The following is a 23146-nucleotide window of genomic DNA, read 5'->3' as shown; positions in this document are numbered from 1 at the left end:
AGTCAATAAACAATAAAAAATATGTGATGTCTGTTTACAGAAAGAAGTTTTGTAATATGGTAAAACAATTACACGTACTCTTCCTCCAATCTTAGTGTGATGCTCCAGCAGCTTTGTGAAGGCTTGTCTGGAGAATCCCGGAGAGATGACCTTGAGTTCCTGAAAGCAGCTCAGGAGGTCCAGTGTATAAAGTGTGGAACTGTTGACAGAGGCTGGCCAATAGCCACTCTGAAGGAGGTCCTTCAATCAGGGGTCCACTGATGCTGGCATGTTTGACAAACATATAGTGGCTGATGCAATTCAAAACGCCCTTGGAACAAAAACATTTATAAAAAATATACATTTACCACATGCTTACTTTTACAACAGTTCAGTAACTCTGCACATTGTGATTGGTTGAGAGACATTACACAAGTTCCTATAATCCCAGTAGAGCACTCAGAACTTCTTAAGTAGAATCACACATTGTTTACATTTGTCTAACTCGCTAAATTGGAAACAGATGTGTTGATTGGACTTCATGTGGGAAGGAATTAAATGATATTACTGCTTTACAGCAGCTAAATATTTTTTGTTTGTTTGTAAAGAAACAATAATAAAAGATGTCTGTCTTGGTTTGGGTTAATGATAATACCATGTGCTATACAATAGATTTTGACACAACTGCAATTGTAAACACACAACACACGTGTGAAAAACATCAAATCTAATACGTTTGTTATCGTTGTAGGCCATAAAGTGAACTATAAAAAAGTGGCTAGAAAGCGATTTTCGTTCCCACGTCTGGGCACTACTTTTAAATGCATTTTTGCATAGACAACACCCTTTTGGACTTAATGTTAAAAGTTCTCCACAAAAAATCCTGCTGTATTTTGTCACGATCCATAAATGTGTATAATTGTGAATAAAAAAAAAACGGAAATCTTATGCTGCTGACTTTGCTTATAACTTTATTTATTTTCATATTAGCAACATAAAATGTGAAAGGGTGGGATATATTAGGCTATTAGAGGATTGCCTAATGGCAGTGGTCTCTTTCAGCAGGATCATGCACCTGAAACACTGCACATATTGTTCAGGAACGGTTTAAGGAACATGGCACAGTTCAAGGAGTTAACTTGGCCTCCAAATTCGATCGTGTATTTCATTTAAAGTTCTTTAGTGTCTGCAGAAAAGGCTGGTGTTTGGAGGTCCAGTCACTGGTGTGTAAGAAGACCAGTGGGGAGAAGAACACAGGTTTGCAAGCAATATCCTATAATTAAGCCATTCTTTGTTTTTTTGTTTTTTATTATTTTCAGGACAGTCATTGTGAACTGAACCCTGTTGACTTGAAACAACACACATTGAAGATTGTCACCAAACGGGGTTCTACAGATGCCAGTCTTTTAGAGGCAGGGATCGTTGTGGAGGGTAAACAAGTGATTGCAGGATTAAAGAGCATTCCCACAGCATGCGTCATCCTGCTTGTCCTGATCTATGCAGTCATTCTGATCTATCCCAAACCCCTGAAATACACATTTGAATTCCTCCAAAAAAATGTTACTGGAACTAGACAGTGGGAAACTGTTCCCAAAGATTCTGTTATTGAAAAACAAGTTGTTTACATAAATGTGAGAGAAAGAGAGAATGCAAAAATGCCAGGGTACACATACTTAAAATCACACATCTGTACACAGCAGCATACTGATATACATGCAATTTGCACTGAATTAGATGTGTATGATAAACCAAATAATCACATACTTTTAATTACTTTCAAAAAAACTATCCATCTATCTGTTTGAATGTTGCATTGTATATTAAGTTCCCAGAAAAATTAAGAGATAGAAATATGGCTATATTGATTATAACACACTCTTGTACAGTTTATGGGTAATTTTAATGAGTTAAATAAAAAAAAAAAGTGAACATCGGCGATTTTTGTAGTAGTAAAATGCTACCGCCTGGTGGTGATATAAGGCATTGCAACTTGTCCCCCGGCGGTACTTTTGGTATTTTTGCTCTGTTTCCACACGGGCGGTTTTTACTTGTCGGACCTGCGCTTCGTTGCAGATTTAAGTGCTAATGTGAGACATGGCGCATCAGTAAAAACAAATATTTAGTGTTTATTGTGTATTTATTTTTTAAATATCCGACTAAAGAAAGGACGTCGTGAATAAATTTGTGTTGGCGAAATTAAAACTTTTATCGCCTTGAATCATGAATAATTAAGCAAATAAATAAAAATAAATAAAATCGTTGTTTCTTTTATATATTCTAGTAACTATTTTATGACAGATATCCTATTTTTATGTATGTTGAATATAATATACTAGATTAATTACTAGTTAAATTATTTGAGTTTTTAATATTTATATAAGTATGGTTAAATTATAAAAAAACGTATTAAAGAAATTATATTTGATTAATTATTTATGATTTACTGAAAAGTCATAAATTTTTATTAAGAATATAAATAATGAAATTAAAACCTTCAATGTAACACATTTATTTACGAAGTGTGTGTATTAGTCGGATATGAAAAAAAAATACATCCACAGAAAAATTAACATTGAATATTTGTTTTTTTCTGATGCGCCAAGTCTCAAATCAGCGCTGAAGCGAAGGTCCGACAAGTAAAAACCGTCCGTGTGGAAACAGAGCGAAAATACGAAAAGTACCGATCGACGACAAGTTGCCATGCCTCATATCACCACCAGAGGGTAGCATTTTACTACTACAAAAATCGCCGATGTTTAGGTTTTAATTTTTTATTTAACCTCGACTTTTTTAGGTCCCCTGGTGGTCTAGTGGTTAAGACGGCCCCAGGGTTCGATTCCCGGTCAGGGAACCATCCCCAGCCACTCTCAGTGCCGGTCCCAAGCCCGGATAAATTGGGGAGGGTTGCGTTAGGAAGGGCATCCAGCGTAAAACGTGCCAAATCAAGACGTGCGGAGGATCCGCTGTGGCGACCCCTAACGGGAGAAGCCGAAAGAAAGTTATTTTACCTCGACTTTAATTAAAATTGCACTTCAACTGTACAAGAGTTTGTTATTATCAATATAATCATCTTTCTAATAATAATAATAATAATAATAATACAAAAATGAATATAGCAATGTATCTAGTATTATAATAAAAAAGGATAGCTATTATACAATTATAAAAATATAGAATAAGATATAGAATATATAAAAGAAACAACAATTTTATTCATTTTATTATTTGCTTAATTATTCATGATTCACTCAGAATTCGTCCATTTTAATATAAATATAAAAAGGGTGAAATTTAAAGTTTATTAAAAAAAATATTCACGACGTCGTTTCTTTATTTAAAATGAATCCATCGAAAAATAAACTTTAAACAATTGTTTTAACTGATTAAATCTGCAAAGAAGCGCAGGTCCGACGTAAAAGCCGTCCGTGTGGAAACATAGCACAAATACCAGCTCCGGAGACAAGTGGATTTATACAGATTCAAAAACCACAGTAAATGTAGACATTTATAAGTGTATTTCAAAAGTTTAATACATTTAATAAAAAATATATTTTTTTTATTTTGTTCATACATATATATTATTTATTTTAATTAAATACAATGTGCTGCTCCACATCAATGCTAGTGCAATGTCTTATTGTACCACTAGATGGTAGCATTTTATTATTATAAAAATCAGTTTCCAGTTTTTTACTTAATCTCAAATGTCATTAAAATTACACTTAAACTGTACAAGAGTTTGTTATAATCAATATAACCATCTATCTATCTATCTATCTATCTATCTATCTATCTATCTATCTATCTATCTATCTATCTATCTATCTATCTATCTATCTATCTATCTATCTATCTATCTATCTATCTATCTATCTATCTATCTATCTATCTATCTATCTATCTATCTATCTATCTATCTATCTATTTCCTTTCCATCCATCTATCTAAAAAATAAAAAGGAAAAGTGTTTGGGTAAGGAGAAAAGAGTACACACACGCTTTGCGAGTTAAATGTAACACTGGACCCGAGTGCATTTACTCAGAATTGGTGATAAAATGACTCTTGACAGTGTTGAATTTTCAGAGTAAAATGAACTCTGTGTGGAGTAAAAATGTAACACTGCTCAACACTGAATAGAGTTACTACCATTTAACACTGAGGAACATTAACTCTGTGTGGAGTAAAAATGTAACACTGCTCAACACTGAATAGACTTACTACCATTTACCACTGAGGGACATTAACTCTGATTTGTGTTAGCAAACTTTAACACTAGGGGAAAATTAACAACAATTAATGTTAATATTTTACTTTTATAGTTTATTTACATTTTTATTAGTGAAAAATCCCACTCAGTGAGTACAAATTTAAAATCCATTTGGGGATCAAATAACTCTGTGTCAATATTTCACTCTGTGGTTTGACTAATTTTCTCTGTTACAATGCAAAATCAACTTTTTTTTATTTTTTACATTGAATACATGGAATTGAACAGAACAGAAAATTGAACATAAACCTTATCAACTTAAAACATTTATTATAACATTTATTAAAACAATGTCAAGCTTAAATACATGCACAAAAAACATCACACTGGCATAAAATGGCACTAGTGCACTATATGCAGTACAGAATCTGTTATAACATATTTCTTTGAACATCAAATTGTTTGAAATAACAGATCATTAACATTTACTATCTTTAAAACTCAGTCTGGATGCAGTCTGACTGTAAATGTGTGCTAATGATCATCAAAACAGAGTGTTTCCATCAGTGTTCCACATAACAGCACATCTTTCACAGCAATAGTCCTGATCTTACAAAACACTGCCATCTCACATGCTATTCTGTACAGATAATAAAGTCAGGGTGATGCTCTGTACCATGATGTTTGATCCACTTCACAGAATAGACAAGTTCTGATATTTCCACTCCTAGTTTGGAAGCCATGTCAATGTCACCTTTAAGTCCACTGAGTTCCACCATCTTCCCTGCACCAAGAGTCAATCTGTACTGCTAAAAGACCCCCAGTGCATTGCCATACAACTTTGGTGCTTTTTTGCTAGTGTTTTGGTGATGTTTTTGAAGCTTTTAAATGGTGTTTGAAAGAATTTGTGTTTAGCCTCGTAGCAAATACACCACATGTGCAGAATTGCTCCAATTGTTCTTATACACTGTGGGTAATGTATCATTATGTGATGCTTTGGCAACACTTTTTTCTGGAAAACCTTTTTTTTAAATAGCTGGCGATGTTCAATCTGCAGAAGTAAAAGCAAAAGATACCAGTGTTTATCATCTCTGCACTAAATCACCAAATAACAGAGGCATGTTGCACAACAAGCACCATGACTGGGTGGCAGTTAAACCCAAATCGTTGCTTCCACAAAACAATTTGACGATTGGAGGACGGTTCCTCTGCTGATTGTATCCATAATCAAAAGCATGTATTCTACCAGCAAGATCATCAGCACTCAAAAATTGATGCTGAATGTACTGCAGAACAAGTTTCACCTCCAGCTGAGTGACACCTTCTAAAATGTGGTGCATTATATCCACAGCAGAATTATCTGCCGTGTTGAAATACCTGAGTGTATTTAACAAACACACCCGTTTGAAGCCATAAAAATGAGGTAGTGTAGAGTCATCTAGTAACCTTTCACAGTGCAGAGCATGCATCTCAGATGTTCTTAGTACAACCTCAAGGTTATCTTCAGAAAACACAAACTGAAAGTGATCTTTCTCAAGAACACAGATACAACAGCAATATTAATATGCTAATAAGATGTGTAAGCCCAGGTTATCCCCTGTGACTTCTATAATTGTACCCTAACACAACTTCCAGATACTGGATTCTTAATCCCCTCAATCTCAAGCACTTTTAGATCATTTTACTAGAGGCTCGATTATAGAATTAAAACCATACTGTCTAATATCCTGTGCATGAAAGAGGGCACATAAATAAATATTATCCAATGAAGAGTTAAAAATAGGGGGGAAATTCCTTAATGTACAATATATAGCACCCAATTTGTGTATTTCTTTTTTGGATTTTATTTTGTAAAATTGACGTTAGTGTTTCTAAAATGGGAATATAAGCAAATTTATCTGTTACAACAACTTGATCAAATGTTCCAGTTGTTTTATTTCTCCTGCTATCAAATCTTGTGCTGAGCACTATTTCAGTTGGTTCATCAGTTCCACATTTCTCTGAAAAAAGTCTCTTTCATTTGGCGTCCGAATTTTTTACACTGAAGGACTATAAAATAGAAATTGGAAAACCTTATTCAAGGATAAATTTGTTCATTTGCAGAACGAAGGTCTTTAAAGGTTAGTTTGCTTTGAATTATTGTTTATTTTTCGGGGTAATAACATGGTTTGTTCTGTGTCTAGGAAAACAGGAAGTCAGTTCAGAATCAGACTGGGGGAATCATCACAAGGACACAAAATCCTGAGAGATCTAACCTGACTGACACACTGGTAATATCAATAAATCCAATTTATTTTTAATTGTTGAAAAATGTTTGTCTGTATAAACTGATTATATTTTTCTTTCAGCCAATAATACCTTTGCATACAAGCACACCTGAAAAAAAGCATGGAAAATAAAATGTACAATGTTTTTATTCTTGTCATGGTTCATGTTCACTATAAAAGCAGAACAAATAGATACTTTCAACTCTTAAGTACTATTAAATTTTTGATTACATCTGTTACAGGTTTGTTTGGTTTATTAAATATTTTCTTTATGTACTTAAAAAAGGGAATTTGTATGGTTGTGTATTTGTTGCTGCTGCCTGCTTATTGTGGGAGAATACATGGACATTTCTGCACCTGTGATTACTGAAGAGGATGATGAGCTTGAAACTACAGACACTGTCTTCACCTCCCAGAACCAATATAGTAAGCTGTGAGAGTATGTTTAATGAAAAATATAAAATGCACACTTTATGGAATAAAGCAGTTTAACAGCTCCTGACATTATTGCACATCTGCCTCTTACCATTGATCGAAAAAGTGCTTTAGAAGCACAAATCATTACCTGAAGTCACATGTAACAAACTCATTTTCGGTATTTGATGTGGCTTTACCTTTGACAGCTGTTAGGGAGGATGAGTATTTTTTGGGCAGGAAAAATGATTGCTGTGTCGATAGTGCATGGAGGACCAGGGCCCCATTTTCTTTCAAAACACCTGGTAAAGCACATTGTAGACCATCCCTCGTTCAGTGCCACTTTGAAAGCTGTCTCAGATGAGGGTATAGTGAAAGTGCTGGAAGAGGTAAGGAAATAGACATAACTCAGAGGATTAGTAGGAAAGTTACTAAAATATTTATTTAAGAAATTTTAGGATTGTCAGTAGCAAGTGTAAGAACCTTTTCTAAGTATTTCATGAAAGTTTAAATATTTAACTAGAAATTTCAAAAAGGGGTCATTTGTTTACCAAATCACTTTTGTTGATGATCTTCTCAGATTCAGAATGCAGCTAGTTTGAAGTCACTACAGGATATTATTTTTAAAAATAGCACCCTGTTCCAGACTGCTGGGTTTTTTCCACATGTGCCGAACATTAAAGACAAACATACCATTTTTGAAAAATATGTCAGGTGGTATGTGATTGACAGAAACCATACTGTTCTAAAAAGGTAAAAATCACCACAACATATATACATATATGTTTGGTTTCAAGATATACATATATAATGCTTAAATTGCCCTGGTTTTCACAGCTTTCACTAAACAATTTACTGTTTTTTGCATAAATATATCTAAAAATAAATTACATGCCTGTCAATAAGATAAAATAAATTTTGACTGCTTTGACAGATTTAAAGATGGACTTGCCACTCTGAACTTTCTGAAGTGTTTTTGCTTTCTTTCAAAGCAGAACTCAGCCCAGAAGATAGAACCAGAGGCAAAAAGAATCCACTCTGCTTTCGGTCAGACTATCTCCTCAACTGTGAAGGTTTGATATTTTTTTTTTTGTGAACTGGTAAAATCTTTAAACCAATAAAAAAGTCAGAACACAATTTATGGGTAAATTATTTCTATAATGAAAAATTGTTTTTTTTTAATTAAAAGTCTTTTATTCTTTTTTTTTTTTTTTTTTTTTTTTTTAGAACATCAGTATGGCAAGCCAAAAGGGAGCGCCGCTTTTTACGCCATTCATACTGTCAGGGAACGGCGTAAAATACGGCGTTTTGGTTGCACAGAGCGCGCGTCTTTTACTGCGTTTTTCTTCTAGTATAATGAGTCACCACCCACTGATTTCCACAGCCAGTAATATTGAACTGTTCTCATCGAATCAATGATGAACAGAACCAGACCGGACCAATTCAGCACAGATCATTTGCGATAATCCAATTCTTAGGAGTTCTTTTCCATTCAAGAAGCAGAAAAATCCAGTTCGCTTTAAAATGAACAGAAGAAACTTCATTTTACGCTGCAAGCGGACATAAAATTGGGTAAAAGTAGGGAACAAGATTATTGCAGCGTCAGAATGTGACACTTCCTGCTGCCAGTTGGTGGCGCTACAACCAACATTCTTAAATCGGCTTTTTTCTGTTAACATAATCCTAAGGTTTCATGTACATCACTTAATGTACACAGAAGTTATTAGCAACTTCCTGTTCTTTTATTCGCCATCAGTGTTTGCCACAACTGAACAACCAGGGCTGAGCCTCACTGAAGTCCTAATGCCTGCAGATTCCAACCTGGCTGCTAATTTTGATGCATTTCTGAGTATGTTAAGACCCCAAAAGTGCCCAAACTGTGGAAGGGGGAAAAAATCCTTTGGGAAACAAGAGGGCCCTTCGCACACTAGTGATTGAGCCCTAATAATTACTACGAACATGATGAGTCTAATGAGTAAAACTGTTGGGCCTTACTGCATACAGGATCCCACGCAGTTTTAGTGCACTTTTCATTAATCAAGGCACAAATGTTGGCGAGAATCAGTTTTAATTTAAGTATCATAAATGAAGTAGTAAGTGAAGTAAGTATTAATCATATTATATAAGTATGGTGGATGAAAACCGATTCAGAAGAAAAATCCATGAAATAAGAGACAGAATGAATGCTCAGTTTCATAGTTTCATCGACTTATTATTGAAGACCCCCCCCGAAGAGGAGCAGGCATCTCTTCTGGAAAGGTAACGTTAGGCATATTTAAGGTTGGATATGTATTTGGATATTTTGAAATATTGTTTCTATGCTAAAAAACACCACCGTTTCCCATTGTAGTTCACACAGGAGTGAGTTCACATATGTGAAAACTTTTAATAATTTCATGCTTTTTGACATTTTCTTTAATACTTACAGATTGCACTCCACCCTGCCGTATTGTGGTGTGACGTGATTTGGATGAAAAACAGTTCAAACAGGCGTTAAGAGTTCATTTTCCTGATCCGCCAGAAGATTTTGAACTGTTTAAAGTAAATAGCCAAAGACAGATAATTCCTTTGCGGTTGGAAAGTTTTACTTCAGATCAGATTCACTCAAACAATCCATTAGGGAGATCTTCCCTTTATATTTGTCTGAAGGTGAGTAAAGTTTATATATATATATATATATATATAAATATAGAAAATACTTGTATGAATTGTAGTCCCACTGTATGTATTCTTTCCATTCATCCATCCATCCATCCATCCATCCATCCATCAATCTAATTTAAATCTAATATCCACATATATTCACACTTACACACCTAAAATCAATGTAGTGACTCCAATTCATCTAATCTGCATCTATTTGGATGGTGGGTTGATAATACCATGGAAAATACCAGGAGCTGACACAGGGAGAACTTGGAAATTCCACACAGAAAGCACCCTGGCTCAATTTAACACCTACCAACCAGCTAAATGTGTTTTTATGGTTTAGCTGCAAAAATATGCTAAATGTTAACTTTTAAAACGTTCCACATATTAAGCCTGTCAAACTTAAAGCATTTGAAACTTTGAAACATTTAGGCCAGGTTTGTGAAGCAGCATAAAGGCTGTCTTTAAATTTTATTACCAATTTTATATAACAGTCCATCACTCAAATGAACAATTATTTTAATGCATTTCATATGTTGGAGATAATTTGTGTGTTTTGTGTTTTCAGCTTGACAGAGAGCTACCAGCAATTCTGAACGAGTTTTGTGAGGGCAACCTGGACTTCAATTCCAAATTAACTGTCATAGCAAGATGTAAAAACATTTTTAAGAGTGCACGTGTGGCCCTGTTAAGAAGGTACTCTTGACCTTTTTACTGTATATGCATTAAATACTTGGTAGGGGCTCCTTTTGCTATAATTACTGCCTTAATTCAGCATGGAATTGATGTGATCAGTTTGTGGCACTGCTGAGGTGGTATAGAAGCCCAGGTTGCTTTGATAGTTTGGGTCTGGATTGTTGGGTCTGGTGTCTCTTATCTTTCTCTTGACAGTACCTCATAGATTCTCTATGGTGTTAAGGTTAGGCAAGTTTGCTGGCAAATCAATCACAGTAACACCATGGTCATTGAACAAGCTTCTGGTACCCTTGGCAGTGTCAGCAGCAGGAAGCTTGAAGTGCTCTAAGATTTCCTGATATATGGCTGCGTTGACTGTGGACTTCAGAAAACACAGTGGACCAACACCAGTAGATAACATGGCACCCCAAACCATCACCTACTGTGGAAACTTTACACTGGACTTCAAACAACATGAATTGTATGCCTCTCCTCTCTTCTGCCAGACTCTGGGACCTTGATTTCCGAATAAAATGCAAATTGACTTTTATCTGAAAAGAAGACATTGGGCCACTGAGAAACAGTCTAGTTCTTTTTCTCCACAGCTCAGGTAAGATGATCTAACATTGTCTCTGGTTCAGAAATCACTTGGTAGCCTTTTCATGATGAAGTCTGAGCATGGTGACTCTTGATGGGCTGACTCTTTGTGAAGATCTCCCAAGTGTTTAAATTGGCTTTGCTTGGCAGTATTCTTAAGCTTGTGGTCATCCCTGTTGCATGTGCATCTTTTCCTACTCAATTTCTTCCTTCCAGTCAACTTTACATTTAATATGCTTTGATACAGCACTCTGTGAACAGCCACAACATTCAATAATGACCTTCACTGACTTTCACTCTTTGTGGAGGGGGTCATTGTTCATCTTTTGGATCATTGCCATGTCAGCAGTCTTCCCCATTGGTGTGGTTTCAAAGAACAAGAGATACCCGGAATTTATCCAACTTGCAAATTGTTAACTCAGTTTAAAATTATAAGTTAGGTGTACATATTTTTGAGCACAGTGTTGAGTTCACTCATAAAAAAGATTTAACTGCATGTTTACTACTATTTTGGCCAATAAAAATAAAGAATTAAGATGGGAAAATGTAACATTTTGATTTCTTCATTCAAGCGATTCACTTCCTGTTATTGCACATGCGCAATAAAACAATTTTAATGCATGTATATTGTGTATATACTATACTTTGTTTAAAGTAATTTTCTTTCCAAATCGCACTGCTGATTATCTTTTTCCTCCCATGCGTTCGCTCGTGGACCTCGTACCACGGATATCTCTCTCTCGTTCGTCGGGATTCTATAGACTGCCGTGTGTGTGTGTGTGTGTGTGTGTGTGTGTGTGTTAAACTCTCCGTGTGTTCAATAAACTCAAAGCGAACTGTGCTCCGGCGTTGCCTCCGCTCACTACGCTGCATAACAATTATATACAGTATTATTTAACCGATACCTGTTGTGCAATTCAGGAGATATTAAGTTGGATGTGTGATATTGCATCGTTGTCTAGGTATACAGCAAAACAATCAATCAGGAATATTTTAAGAATGTATGAAAGCCACATAGATGAGTCATTGGCAGAAGAGCTTGCTGAAAACCTGTGTAGATTTTGCCAAGTCAGCAAAGATGATATACAGACACAATATGCGTGTTGTTTTCAGCTTCGAACCATTGAACAGCACAACTCCATTACAAATGAACTGAGAGACCACCATGAGTTTCAGAGCAGACTGGGTGTAAAAAAAGAATGTGTTCTCAGTAGGCACCTTTCTTTCTTTCACCCAATAACAGGGTTCCTGCCAGATGTCCTACATGACACTTTGGAGGAAATTGTTCCATTTGAGTTATCAGTTTGCTTGAACTCATCACAAAGACATTTTACTCTTGATACTCTGAACAAATGTATTAAGTCCTTTTCTTACAAGGACTCAGACAGAGTAAACAGACCCCAATTAATTTCCCAGTCCAGTTTCTCAAAGAAAGCCATAGGTGGGAATGGGCATGAGAATTGGGCATTGCTATGCTTATTACCATTACTGATTGGTAATCTTGAACCCAATTCTGAGCCTGCTTGGGAAATTTTAATGGACTTAATTATTTCAATGGTTCAAGTCTCTGTTCATCACCTTTGTCTGTGCAGAAGGTGAAAGCTGTAAGAACTTGTACATTGGAAGAACTGCAGAAGACTGCAGTTCGTAAAAAATAAGTTTTGTCACTTGCGTCTGATGTGCATTTGCATGAAATTCACTTCAGTGAAGGCATGATTTTGTCCTCAGGTCAATGCAGTGGCTTGCCTGATTTTTTCAGAATACTCAGTGTACTTGTAAATGCTAACAAAGTGACCTTTCTTTGCAAAAGGCTTTCGTCATGGTACATTGAGCACTACAGGTGTTACGAGTTTTCTGAAACAAGTGCAATTGAAATACTTGAGCCAGAGGATCTAAATGATCCTCATCCTCTCACATCGTATACAGTTCAGGGAAGGAACATGATTGTACTAAAGAGATTCCTTCTTCATTAATTGTTCTTCACATAGCCACACAATGATTTCCTGATTTGAACTTTAACGTAACAAAGTATGTCACAGGTTGAAGGAACTGTTTTCGAAATGTAAATTACATTTTAAACCTGTATGACTTCCTAATGCAGAAGACAAAAGCGGGTGTTTTAAAGCGATAGTTCACTCAAATATGATAATTCTGTCAATAATTACACACCCTTATGTCATTCCAAACCTGTAAGACCTTTGTCTTTGGAACACAAATTAAGATATTTTTTAATTAAATCCGAGTGCTTTCCGATCTTCCATAGACAGCAAGGGTCTGAGGTTCACCATTCATGCACTTGAGTGGGTCTTCTTTATAAAAGCATTAAGCCCCAAATAAATCGCTCAGGTGAGGCAGTGGGTTTCCATGTGACATCAGGTGTTTAACTGTAATTTTATGAAGCTATAAGAATACAAAAAAACTCTCCAAAATGGCACTAGGGTGATATGGAGGAGAAGAATTGTTGAATAAAGGTATTTTTCACACACAAAATATTCTTGCAGCAAATTAGAAAAGTACAAAATTTTTGAACTACCCTCTTTAAATCATTTAACATTTTACCGTATATAAAGCTTTGCTATATACTTAATGTACTTGATTTATTTTTAATCAGAATCTTGTTTTACAGAATATGCGGCTTCATGTTGTGTTGCCCCCTGATAATATTAGAAGGCTGGATATTTTGGAAAATCTCACTTCGGTTGAACATTTGAAAACAATTCTTCAAGAAAGGCTTGAAATCAAGGATGATATTCTGATTCAGTTTGAGGATCCTGAGTTTGGTGAAATTTGTAACTTGACCAATATAACAGAGCTTCCAACAGAAAGAGCAGTGCTGAAGATCATCCAAAAAGTACCTGAAGAATCAGATCCAGAGACCTCGATTTCCTCTTTAGACACTGCCAGTATGTCCTCCCCATCTGATAGCTTAAACCAGAGTTTCCCCTTTGTGTCTGTGAGACAGCATGAAAAGTCTCAGTAGGCCATCTCCTTTTACAAGTTCTTTTATGATGTTGAGTTGCTGCTTGAGAAGGGGAATGAGAATTTTAAAGAAGATGGAACACTGCTCACAGTACCAAGAGAAAGCTTAGAGAGGTTATCACAGCTGGACTATGAGCATCAAATAGAAGGTTGGGAACTACCGTCAGAAACTACGAATGGCAGGTTGCTCTGAAGTCACTGTGAACCAAAAAAAAGTAAACAATGACTTTAGATGTTTAAAGAAAGCAAAGAGATATGAGGTAAACCTCCTCCCAGACAACCCAGTAGGGCAGACAGATTGTTCCTTACAGAAGGAAAAAGATGCACTACAAGAGGAAATAAAGAAGAAACATTTCAGGTTGGCAATTGTTGACTCCTAAATGGAACTGACATTCTCTCTGAGAAGGAAGGAGATAGTTAATGAAGAACACCCTGTGTGTGTGTGTGTGTGTGTGTGTGTGTGTGTGTGTGTGTGTGTGTGTGTGTGTGTTTTAAGGTCTGTGCTGAGTTTTACAGAATTACACAAACCAACCTGAAGAGTACCTTTTGGTCTTCTTTGGATGAATATGCACCAAAGATGGTCATGTTGTAATGATCACGTGGTGGAGCCTATGGAGATGAAATAAAGACCCTCCTAGACCAACTTGATCAAGTAAATATTTATCAGCTTGTTAAGTTATTATTTAGTGTCAAATCATGTAAACATATTGTAAATAAAACATGCATATAACTTTTTTCTGTGTCTTTCAGGCTTCTGATTTGCTGCTCAAAGAAAAGCTATGAGCAGCTTTTATTGTACAGTCTAATAGCAGCAGGGAGAAAAGACCTTCTATAACGCTCCTTCAGACACTTAGGATGTAACAGTCTGTCACTGAAGGAGCTGCTCAACGAGGTAACAGTTTCATACAGGGGGTGGGAGGCGTTCTGCAGCAATGATGATAGTTTTGAAACCATCCTCCTTTCTCCCACCTCCTGTACAGTGTCCAGGGGAATCCCCAGGACTGAGCTGGCCTTCCTGATCAGCGTGTCTAGTCTCTTCCTGTCTGCAGTAGATATGCTGCTACCCCAGCAGACCACACCATAGAATATGGCTGATGCCACAACAGAGTCAAAAAAGGTCTTCAGTAGCTCTCCCTGTACTCCAAAAGACCTTAGTCTCCTCAGCAGAAAGAGTCTGTTCAGTCCTTTCTTGTAGATTACCTCAGTGTTGTCTGTCCAGTCCAGTTTGTTGTTTAGGTGAACACCCAGGTATTTGTAAGGTATTTGTAAGAGTCCACTCTCACAATGTCCTTTCCCTGAATGTTTACCAATGGAAGTGATGAAGTGTGTTTGTGCCTACGAAAATTTCACCACCAGTTCTTTGGTTTTCCCCCCGTTTATCTGGAGGCAGCTCCGTTGGCATCAGTCCACAAAGTTCTGTATAAGTCCTCTGTACTCTCTGTCATCATTCGTGATCAGATCGACGATGGCAGAGTCATCAGAGATCTTCTGTAGGTGACAGGTTGCTCAATGACAGGTTAAGAGAAACGGGGAAGTAAAACCGATGTTGGGAAATATTGCCAAATTCTTGCTAAATTATTATTGATTAAATCAAACTCTCAAACTACCGAATTTTGCAAATCAAAAATATACAGGCTACCTGAAATTAATCAAAAGACTGGAGATTTAATAATATTGCCCTCTCATCAAGGCTTTAAAATGTGCAACAAACACTTAAAACACAACAATATTTGTAGGTAAAAATGTGTAGTCTCCCATTCTGTGTCTTACACACACACACATGCACAGACATACACACACAGCTTGACATACAAGCTAAGTGCAAGGTTTGCATTTCTACAGTGTGTGCAAAGCTCTTTAGATAGCTTATTATAATTTTTGTAATTTTCATATGTAAATATATGAAGCAATTGATTTCATGTCTAGGAATTTTTTCTGTCATGATTTCTATTTGTGCTGATCAATTATGAACAATTGGTAAAATAGAACTGCTAGCAAAATTTGAGAATTTGGAGAGGCAGAGTGGCTCCTCCCCTAATCTCACTTCGGATAAAAGCTGAGAGTTCGGGTTAGTGATTAGACATCTGTTGAATACAACTGGTGAGCATTTGATAAAACTTGAGAGTCCTGGTTGGAGTTTCGAGAGCGTTTTAATACACCTGTGGATTTTATTAACAGTTAATAGAGTTTCAACAAAGCCTGAGGTATGTGAAAACATTTGTTATTATTTGTGTCAACTATAGTTGTTAATGGTTAAACATGTCACTTGTATAAATATATTGGTGTGAAATAATGCTGTGTAATGAAGTGGAGGATATTGAGAAAATAGTATTTTTAATGTTAAGTGGTCATTCGTTGTTACAATTAAAAAGACTGTACATGTTATTTCAACTTACTAAGATTAGATCAGAACTGACCTTATCTTCAAACAGTTTTTTGACAAATTCACAATCCTTTTTGTTTACCTTTAGCTGTTTTTTCCTTTTTTGCACACTTTCTTTATGCAATGCATTGTTCTGATACTTTAATTTATTGCGTTGTTTTCGATAGTCTAGAACAACATTTGATTTCATTAAATATTCCATTTATGAAAATGTTAGCGTTAACAAAAGGCGGTCAGAATGGGGTTCATGTCTCTATTACTTGTGTCCCAGCTAATGTTAAAAACACAACAAATGTTTTGCCTAGAACAGAAGGTGAAGGGTCATTAGTATGTGTGAAATTAAAACGCAAGTTGACATATAAAGGTCATTATAAGTATCAATATGTTGATACGACAAATATTAAACAAGCATTATGTTACTTACAACAATGTAACAAGTGTTATTCTAATATTAAATCAGTATTGGATAAATGAGTTTAGTAAGTTAGACAATGTAGATGATGACATCATTGCAGAGAGTGAAGTAGAAAAGGAAAATGTTGAAGAGGAGTTACATGATAAACAACAACACTGTGTGTTTATGGACACGTGTTTACAGCCAGTTGATATTGGGCAGGAAGTTCTGGACCAATATTCTGATAATTTTTTTGAGTGTCGCCCCATCTGAAGGAATTATCCAGTTCAAATGCTTGCAGATGAAACAAATGAGGCTTAATGTTTTCCTGTTTTATTTCCCAATGGTTCTTCAACTTATTGTAACAGTCGTGTCCAAAGGTTAACACTGTCACGATATTTTAATAATAGATTCTGCATGCAGATGGAAGATTTGCCCAGAATGTTGAATATATATTTTATGCCCAGTATTTATCAGAAATAGAAGAAGTAAAGTCTACTGTATCTATAGCATTGAGAAAAGGGAAAGGATTTAATAATCCTATTCGAAGTGAAATGTTTAAAGACACAGACTCTTTAAGACAAGAACTAAATTATGATGAAGGATATAGGTTTTTGAAGCCAATCCGTGGCACTCCATCTTTTTGGCAAGGCGGCAAAAAGATTTGTTTGCATTGGTGAGACAGTTACGTATTCCTACTTCATTTTCATCTGCTGACATGAGATGGACATCTTTGATGTGAAGCATTTTAAAGCAACAAGGAAGACATGAAACTTTAGAACAACTGGAATGGGCTGATAAATGTGAGCTTTTGCGTCACAATCCTGTTACTGCAGCTCGCATGTTTGATTTTAGGTGCCATTGTTTTTTGAGAGAAGTTCTTATGTCTCCTGTTCAACCTATAGGAGAAATTGTAGATTATTTTTACAGGGTTGAATTTCAGCAGCGTGGTTCTCCACATGTTCATTGTTTGTTTTGGATTAAAAATGCCCCACAGATAGATACAAATTCTGATGAAGTTGTTGAGTTTGTTGACAAATATGTTACATGTGAGGTTTCTAGTGAAAATGAGGAATTGCACAATATTGTTACATCAGTGCAACTTCACAGTAAACACCATTCAAAAACATGTAAAAAGAAAAATACAGTTTATCGTTTTAATTTTCCTAAACCACCAACAAGCAGAACTTTTATTTGTCGAAGAAAAAAAGAAGAAGCTACAACTCAGGGTAATGTCGATGCCAAACAAGCTTTAAAAAAATGAGGCAGTGTGTAGTTGCATAATTGTGAGCATTATTTGAAAAGGATGCAGACGTGTTGGATACCACACACAATACTGTTAATACTGAGGGCATATTAGAATGTAAACAGGTTAGACGTGAGATTGTCCAAGAAGAAGAAGATAATGACAGTATTCCAGATTTAACAGATTAAAACGAAGAAGTTACAAAGTTAAACAAAATAGAAAATAGTTTGAGTCGTGTTGAAGGGTTAAGCATCATTGGTTCCTTAAACAAAACCCAGATGGTTGTTTTTAATAAAATAAGGCAGTGGTGTTTGGGGAAAATTAGAGGAGAAAACACAATTATTTCATGTTTATTACTGGTGGTGCAGGAACAGGCAAAAGCCATTTAATTGAAGCCATAAAATGAGTCTTCACGACTATTGTCTCAGATTTCTTTGAATCCAGATGATATTTGTGTTGCTTTAACAGCACCAACAGGCATTGCAGCATACAATTTAAAGGCTGCAACAATTCACAACACATTTAGTATTGGCACAAATGTAAAGTTGCCATACACACCGTTGGGTGAGGACAAATTAAATTCTAATCATAGACGAAATATCTATGGTTGATCATAAATTATTGGCAAATATACATGGAAGATTACGTGAAATGAAACAGAGTGGAGATTTGTCTGCTTTTGGTGATGTGAGTGTAATTGCTGTTGGGGAATTTTTCCAATTGCCTCCTGTGAAGGGAAAACCAGTGTATGTGGACGTACCTGAAATGAGTTTATGGAGATGTTTTAGTGTTGTTGAACTCACACAGGTTGTTAGACAAAAGGACAGTAATTTTGCTGAAATGTTAAACAGGTTAAGGCAAAGAAGCAAAACAACTGCACTAAACAAAGATGATTTAATCATATTATCAAGTTGTGACAAGGTTGAGGAAGATAATGCATCTTTGCACATTTATGCTACAAATGATCAAGTGCATATGCACAACTTGAAGCAGGTGATAAAAATGTGGCCGGAAATTGAAACGATAGAGGCAGAGGATTATGCACGGAGTAAAAAAACAGGCAAAATAGAATTAATAGCTGGTCATCATGTAAAGGTTCATAACACATGTTTGCCAGAAAAGTAACTTTTAGGCATAGATGCACGTGTTCTGTTAATTATAAACATAGATGTTGATGATGGATTAGTTAATGGTGTTTGTGGTGTAGTTACTCATATCGTACGTTCATCTAAAGAGAAGTTACCTGAAACTGTGTACGTTCAGTTTGATGATAGTCATGTGGGATTGAAAAGACAAAAACAATGTTGATTTGAGGCAGCAAAATTGCTCCATTCTACACCTATATATGTAGAAGAGGAAAACGTTTGTACGAAAGCTGGTTTTCACCGTCAGTTTCCTTTAAAACTAGCATGGGCATGCACAGTACATAAAGTTCAGGGTTTAACTGTTGAGACTGCTGTCGTTAGTGTAAAGTGTTTGCACCTGGTCAGGCTTATGTAGCTTTGAGCGGGTAAGGAGTTTGTCAGGGTTAATAATTAAAGACTTTAGTGAAAAGGCCATTTTCTGTAATGATCAGATTTGTGAAGCTCTTCAAGAAATGCCATCTTTTATGGCACATGATGAATCATTGGTGACAGTACAAGATAGTTCCTTTTCTGTGTTTATACTGAATGTACAGAGTTTGCGTTGCCATAAAGAGGATTTAAATGTGTCTATTCAACATGTATTGCTGTAACTGAAACATGGCTGCCAGAACACTATCTGCCTGAAAGTGTACATTTAGAAAACTACAACTTTGTGGGTATTCCTCGTTGTGTTGCATACACAAGTAAATGTCCTCCTTTCAATGATTTGAAACTACAACAACACGGTGGAGTTGGAGTTTATACAACATGTGGAGTACCAAACACTTATAACAATTCCAAATCTTAATTTAGAATGGCTGTTGACACATTTTCCTGAAAATGATATTTTGCTTGGTGTTATTTATAGACCACAAACATACCCTTTGTGTAGTTGTAAAGAAAATCTGGGCAGGTTAATTGATCAGCTGCCTTCAATTTCAAATAACATTGTGCTTGTGGGAGACTTTAATAATGATGCATTAAAGTCTAATTCTGTGTGCTCTTTTACAGCAGATAGGGGTTTTATTCAACATGTTAAGGAACCTACAACAGAAAAAGGAACATTAATTGATCATGTGTACATAAAACATATGACAAATTTCTCAGTACACACAGATATTGTGCAGGTGTACTTTAGCACACACGAGGGAATTTTCTGCTCATTTATACTTTCAATTCAAATGGTCTATGATTCTCTGTTGAAGTATTTGACTTGACATGAAAGGTGTACCATTTAATGTAGTATATACTTATTTGGTGATAGAGACAAGGACCATGGGAAAATATAGAACTTTTATCTTGTAGGATTCCTGTTAAGGCAGTAACAGATTTATACAATGTCATTATCTGTTTAAACACTGGAAATGTACTTATTACAAATCTGTAGCTCAATAATCATGTAAATTCTTCTACTTGTAAAATATCATTAGCTTTTTACATACACAATTCTGGTTACTTGGTGATGGAGACAAGGAGCAAAAGAAAACACTTATCTAAATGATCTACTGTTATTTAAATTTTATTACATTTACATTAACAAAATAATCATGTACATTCTGCTTCAGGTTTATAAAACCATTAGGATTTAAAATAGTTTCCTACAAAAGGTTTCTTTTCTTGCATTGCAACAGCATGATCTTGGCATAGTAAACACATCTGTAACCATTTAGCTTATTCTTGCAATGTGTTCTGCTATAGAACAAAATATTGGATTTTGTAGAGTAACAGAACAGAACAGTTATTGTGAGTACTGTGCATACCTTATTAAAACATGCTGTTGCTAATACAACTTTTTGCTTTCCCTATAATATAAATGAGAACAAAAAGCAAAAATGCACTGGTAATGGTACTCCAGGTCAACCACCTGGATGGGGTTCAAGTCCCTGCAGTGTACTTGCTTGTTATTATTTACAATAATACTAAAATGTGTTATTATAGACTTCACACAAAAGTAAATAAAACACCATATAACTAAGTGTAAAAATGTTGATAAGTTTATTTCAGCAAAGAAAAGAACATACCTAGTGTTGTGAGACAGAACATTTGACTGTATTCCTGTAATTCATTCTGTGTTTTCTAAGGATGAAGTTGATACAAATTGCATCATACAGACTGTTGGCACAAGGAAATATTTTAGTATATCTTCTTTGTAAAGTGCTCTGCACTGCCTTCCTGTTACAGTTTGAGTTTATATTTCAATACAATGGGTCTCATTCGCTAATAATTGCGTACATGTTTTGTATTTGGGAGGTTATGCCATGCAGGTAGTTGGTTTGAAAGAGGCAGATGTAGAGGACAGGGGGATGTGGAGACGGATGATCAACAATCAAGGATTACAGGATCAACTGTTTCAACCCCTAATGGGAGAAGCTGAAAGAAGAGGAAGAAGAATTGGAGTTCTCAACTAGCTATCTATTAGTATAAAAAGTCGTCCAAAAGTGTCTTTCAGACATAGTTGGAGTTCTATTAAAGTCTAAAAAGCTACCCTCCACAGTGGAAAAGATGCTCAAGGCTGCCTGGTACAATGAAAACTGTGTCTCATTCCATCTTTTGGTCACTCACATGGCCTGTAGAATATTACGAGTCTCTGTGGCTACACACAAAAGCTGAACAAAGGCAATGTATGTCCTTTATTACATAGTAATTTATCTGTAAGCCCATGTAAAGAACCATAGCATCACCAGCATGGAGACTTTTTTCATATTAAGGATCCTACCTTACAAATGTGATATTTACATAATATATACATTACATTAGTAACAGAAAGTAACCAAGTCAAACAAAATAACAATTAAAATGAGTGGCACCTTTTATAATCTGCCATTGTAAAAGGATTGTTTTCATTAATGCATAAATTATAATCCAGTATTTTTTCTGAATTGTGCATAATGTTTATACTTTTGGCACTTAGTATTTTACTTATATATTATTATATACTTATATATGCATATTATACTAAAATGTAAATGCAGGACATTTTTACTACAAGAGATCCACAGTGTATTAATACTCGAGTACTTCACTACTGATATACACACTTCATTAAAATGTAGGTGCATGGGTACATTTTACTTTTAAGGAATGAATTGTAGTATGTTGATTAATGTGCAGTTAAGTACACTAATAATATTGTTAATGATAAAATATTGTAGTTTTAATACTGTTAATATCAATTTTAATGAACAATTATTAATATTACTTGAATATTGGAGAATATCACGACTTAATTTTCTTGTGGTTTTTACATAAACATTATTTCCTCGTGATAATTTTTGCTGTGTATTCGGCATGTTCTAGAGGCAGGATCATGGATAATAACCATAACCATTGTGGCAGCGGCACGCACCTGTGTATTATCCATGATGCTGCATCTAGAACATTCCTCGTGATCAGTAATACATTTTCTGTGTTTTCGGCACAATAGAATGCTCTATGCAGCATCATATAAAATAAACATGATCATTTATGCAGCTGGCGCGTTCACGCGAGCCGATGCAGTCTCGTCCACGCGCGTCCACGAGAAAATTAATTTGTGATAACGAGAAAACAACTTTAGTTATGATGAGATCACGAGAAAATTAATTCATGATCACGACAAGACAACTCGTTATATCGAGATCAGGAGAAAATGAAAACGAAAAACCGATCATTCATGGCCTTTTAGGACTTCCGTAATTTTAGCTCCTTTTCCCAAAATATTATATTGCGCAGTCTTAATTGAAGGCCCGCCCCTTCTCCGCACGTGTGCTGCTGAGTGTGCAGAATTGAGTGAGTGGAGCAGAGGTCTGGACAAGTTCAACAGGAGACTTTACCTACTGCGCGCTCATCATAATACAGCCGAGACTTTCACCTTAAAGGTAAGAGTTCACACCATTTATGCACTTTTTTATAACTCATTATTAGCGCGCAGGTGCGGCCTTGGGAAAGTTTTTATTTATTAATTATTTATAATTTTAACCTTCTGACCTCATCCTCAACATAATGAGCATTTTGATATTAATTTGACATGATATTAATTAAGAATTGTTCAGTGCTGTATAACATCGTTTTAAATTAAGTTTTAATGGCCAAATTGTTTTCCAGTGTTAATTGGGTGAAAATAGACAGTTAATCCTACACTGAAATCAGTTTCATATTTCTGTAGGCCAGGATGTTGCTTATTTGGCCACTGGGAAGTTTAGTGTGGGGAGGGAACAGTAGAATGGCTTAGTGTGGGGGAGGGGAACAGTAGA

At 35.6% G+C, this 23146-nt stretch overlaps 1 protein-coding gene and 1 long non-coding RNA gene across 2 annotated transcripts in view; both read right to left on the bottom strand.

Moving 5' to 3' along the window:
- The window catches only part of LOC124377337 (ribonuclease inhibitor-like), a gene marked incomplete at its 3' end in the record, with an annotated part of 167823 nt that overhangs the window by 10747 nt on the left and 133930 nt on the right, over window positions 1-23146 (bottom strand). The window lies entirely within an intron of this gene.
- Window positions 1-23146, bottom strand: part of LOC124376891 — a 60508-nt gene that overhangs the window by 4489 nt on the left and 32873 nt on the right. The window lies entirely within an intron of this gene.

This window comes from Silurus meridionalis, chromosome 23 (assembly GCF_014805685.1).
Source record: "Silurus meridionalis isolate SWU-2019-XX chromosome 23, ASM1480568v1, whole genome shotgun sequence".
Lineage (NCBI taxonomy): Eukaryota > Metazoa > Chordata > Actinopteri > Siluriformes > Siluridae > Silurus > Silurus meridionalis.
The sequence above is the reverse complement of the archived record's forward strand: the minus strand, read 5'-3'. Positions and strand labels throughout refer to the sequence as shown.